At 42.8% G+C, this 4514-nt stretch overlaps 1 pseudogene; it reads left to right on the forward strand.

The window, feature by feature from the left end:
- LOC107673970 (histone deacetylase 4-like) overlaps positions 1-4514 on the forward strand; it is a 48130-nt pseudogene that overhangs the window by 31931 nt on the left and 11685 nt on the right.

A 4514-nucleotide genomic window follows, 5' to 3' on the forward strand; every position in this document is an offset into this window, starting at 1 on the left:
ATTTTCGGCAGCCGGAATTTCAGTGCATCTCTAATTATTGGCGACATTAGAAATGGATATTATATAATAGCTGCTTTTTTGAACATTTTAGCAATTTAAAAATATTAAAAAAGGATTTTTTACACGGCACCCCTGCTCTCGACAGACGCGGCACCCCGGTTGGGAAGCACTGGTCTAAATAATGCCGCGAGTGGGGCTTGAGGAAGTGACGTCGCCTGCGTCTGCGCAGTGTGACCTGCTGCAGCCCCTGAAGCGAGACACAGGAAACAGAAATACTGCAAAATAATAATAATAACGCGACTAAACGAGACGAAATAACGTTATAACATTTCGTTTCGTCTTGTTTTGGTCAACGAAAATGAAGAGACATTTTAGCATAGTTTTTATTTTGTAAACCACATTTAGTCTCGTTTTTATTCGTCAACAATATTGCATTATACATTTAATTATAGTCATCGTCACATGACCAGCATTTACGTTGCGTCTCGTCTCGTTTTCGTCACGTGATAAAGGTTCGTTGACGACGATATTTAGTCATAATTTTCGTTGACGAAAGCAACACTACTGCCCATCATCTTAAACACAGGGTTCCCGCGGGTCCTTAAAAAGTCATCAATTTAGTTGTATCAAAACTCTTAAATACCTTAAAAGGTATAAAAAAATGTATTATAATTTCAAGAGGTCTTAGATTTGGGGATGAAACGATAAGATATAGATATAAGATAAAGCTAAAGATATTTTCTTTGAATAAATATTAGCACTGCACGTTTCAGGGTCAAAACACTCGTTATGTGAATAAATCTGTGAATGGCATTTTCATTTCATCTTTCCTGATGCCTGATAAAGTGGCATTTATGAGCGCAACGCTGCTTTGTGTAAAGCCGTTACCGAGTAAACCGCTTTATTTCTGCTGCTCCAAAAGCGCCATCTAGTGGCAGAGAATTCATTTGTATTCTCAGTAAGCCTTCTGCTGTTTGTTCAGATTAATGCGAATATTGACCCGTTATTTATGCAGCAAATACGCAGAGTTGTAAATGTGAAAGAAGCTAATGTGCCTTCTAAAAATCTAAATTAAGACAAGTATGATATATATTTATATGCTTTAAATTAATATAATAATTTATACGTTTGAGTCATCCCTTTTCGTAAAAATGGTTTAAAGGCTGAAATGTGATGTTTATCATTTTATAAGATATTTTGTTTTTGTGAAAACCTGTGTCTGAATCGTGTCATTTTACAGTTTAATATGTTACCATTGTCCTACCCCGCTCGTACGTTAATTTTAATAGTGCAGGTCTTAAAAAGGGTCATAAAAGCCTTAGTTAAAGTAAATTCCTTCCTTGATATTTGTGTTTTGAAAATGTTTTGGTTGACATTTCGACTCCTATCCAATTTTCTGTATTTAAAAAAATATATATATACACTTTTTTTTTCTTTTTTTAGGGGGGCTAGTTGAATTAATTTCGGGGCTACCAAAGTCTGAAGAGTGCCTGTCCGAAGGGCTATCAGGGAATTTTGTGAGTCTTGGGTTCCTCCACACAAGCTAGAAAGGTTCTCAGCAATCACTTTTAATTAAAGCGTCTATAAAAGGGTATCTTCATCTGAGGTCTCTTCATCTTTTAAATATCTAGTGATATATCCGCTCATTTCTGCAGATTTGTTGCGCAGGTGACGGAGGTTGTGAAGGACCTTACTGTAAACGTTACTGGCGCTTCAGTCCACCGCCGCTGAGCACAGAATGCCCTCAAAGAAGAGAAAACATGGCCGATGTCCAGTTAAATGAATCAGATCTTATGCTGAGTGCTGTGGACGCTCCATTTTGTTGACTCAATGAGTTGGGAAGTGTTTGGGCGGCCCACAGTCATGTTCTTGGTCCATTGTACACACACTAGTGTTTATTAGTGGACTGACCCGGCTGTGGGTTCTGTTTGTAGGGCATCCAGACACGGACAGCGAAACTCTGCAGAAGAAAATGAGGGAGCAATGCAATAAACTTGAGGCTTTATTGTGTGCCTCAACAGCTCTCTGTGTATTATATGGATGCACCAGTCAATAACCACCAACTGTTATCAGCTTGTGATCGGATGATGATTAAAGTCAAGACCGTTGGTCAGGGGCACATTAACACACGGGCTGAAGCCCAGGGGCCTTCTGGCTGCAGGTAAATTATACTTTTCAAATAATTATTTTGTATATATGGGAGTTTGCAGCAGTGACAACAGCATTCTCTAAGCCAACTCACACACTCGTAAATTTTCAGGACTCGCAACGGCATTTTCGTTAGTGTAGTGAATGGTTCAGTTTAGGATTCCTCCACACAGTTTGAATAGTTGGTATGTTCCGCCGATAAACTAATGCGCTAGAAAAGAAGCCCAGCACGAGAGCTACTCTGTGTGCGAGTCTTTGTTAACGTGCAGATTAACAAGAAACACAACACTGCTGTGTGAAAGGAACCGGACAACCTTCTGTAACATCATACAGTGTGAGTTCAGTAACTTACAAATGTGTGGATATAATCTGTGTCCGCTGAAGGCTTTAGATTCAGTGCTTTCAGTGCAATTTTAATTTCAGAAGCTTTCAAACATGTTTCAAAATAAAACGCAGTTAGCAATCACCAAAGATGTAGAACAGTATTGTAAATGTTAACTGGCATATCAACAAGAAAAAAATCTAAATTCTGCAAAAAATAATCATCAGGAACCTAAAATAAATAATTAAATAAAATGTGATCTGGGGTAGGGGGGCCTACTGTAATGTTGTAGCCCAGGGGCCCCTGCTGATGGGAAGGGCCGGCATAGTTGCATGGACTTGTAGACCTGTGGCAGATGTGACGGACCGCGCAGGTTCAGTCTGGAGTAACCTGAGCTCAGCTGCTCAATGCTGATGCGTCATGAGTTTCTGTTTGCTGGGTTTGATTCTGACACCCGACGAATATTGTCCCTCAGCTTTAACCGCTAGCCACATCAACCAGCTGTTAACCTGTGTGCTTGTTCTGTCACCAGCATCAGCAGGAGCTTCTGGCCCTCAAGCATCGGCAGGAGCTGCTGGAGCATCAGAGGAAGATGGAGCAGCACCGGCTGGAGCAGGAGCTGGAGAAACAGCAGCGCGAGCAGAAGCTCCAGCTCCTCAAGAACAAAGAACGTGGCCAGGAGAGTGAGTTCATTATGTGTCCCAGTCAGTTATTCACTGTGTTACTTCTAAATAAGAGAATCCTTTTGATGCCAGTAGTAATAAACATCAGTTACACTGAAATAACAAAGCTGTGCTCAGCAGTTTCGTCTGACGGCGAGCTTTGGTAAATCCTGCGCTCTGCTGTGAACAGGTGCGGTGGCCAGTACAGAGGTGAAGATGCGTCTGCAGGAGTTTGTTCTGAATAAAAAGAAAGCGCTCGCTCAGCGCAGTCTCAACCACTGCATCTCCAACAACCCACGCTACTGGTACGGGTAAGAAACGTCACACGCTGCGCCACTTCTGTTAGTTATTCAAGCACAAACGGAGGAAAACATCAGTCAGAGTGACAAAGAGTTAACCAGACCTGTGTATCTGCTCTAACCAGAGACGGGTGATCCAGCAACATTTGTGGTGTCTAAATATAACAACACTTTTCAGCTTGAAATCCTTTCTCTCGTGGCCTTTTTGGCTTCAATGTGTCAGGCAGCTGAGAACAGACGGGGCAAATGGAGGGAAAATGGGATTCGAACCTGCAGCCCATGTGTCTGGATGTGTAGCGTAACCCTAACCTTCCTCACTGTAATGCATAATTACAATGATTCACGCTGCTGATCTTTACTCTGATGTTAAAGCTGGAGAGCCTGTGGCCCGTATCAGTTCATCATGTTTTTCCCATCGCTTGTGTTTTGATTACTGCTTTTCTGTTTTCTCTGTCTGTCTTTTTCTGTGCAGGAAAACTCAGCACAGTTCTTTGGATCAGAGCTCCCCTCCTCAGACCAGCGTTAGTATCTACAACCCTCCTGCCATGGGCGTCTACGACTCCAAAGATGACTTTCCACTGCGCAAAACAGGTGCTTCACTTCACGTGTTATCATCAATCCTTTTGCAAACTGACAGAAATAGCGGCTCTGTTTTGGTGAGATTCTTGTCTTGCATGACTTTTGGCGTGAACGGATCCTAACCTTCAGAGGAAGCCGTCGCTGAGCGCTGCTTGTACCGTATAATTATTCACTTAGCAGTGAAGCCGGTGCAATGCTGTTGACTCGAGCCCAGCGCTGGATATGAGCCACAGTTTACTCTGGCCAGCATTAGTGCATTCCAGCATGCTGCCATGAGTTTGGCAAGGGGTGTGTGTGTGTGTGTGTGTGTGTGAGTGTGTGAGTGTGTGAGTGTGTGAGTGTGAGCGAGTGTGAGTGTGAGTGAGTTTGTGTGTGAGAGTGTGTCTGAGTGAGTGTGTGTGAGAGTGTGAGTGTGTGCGAGCGAGTGTGCGTGTGAGTGTGAGCGAGTGTGAGTGTGAGTGAGTGTGTGAGAGTGTGTCTGAGTGAGTGCGTGTGAGAGTGCGT

Source organism: Sinocyclocheilus anshuiensis, unplaced genomic scaffold (assembly GCF_001515605.1).
Source record: "Sinocyclocheilus anshuiensis isolate Anshui unplaced genomic scaffold, SAMN03320099.WGS_v1.1 scaffold953, whole genome shotgun sequence".
Taxonomy (NCBI): Eukaryota; Metazoa; Chordata; class Actinopteri; order Cypriniformes; family Cyprinidae; genus Sinocyclocheilus; species Sinocyclocheilus anshuiensis.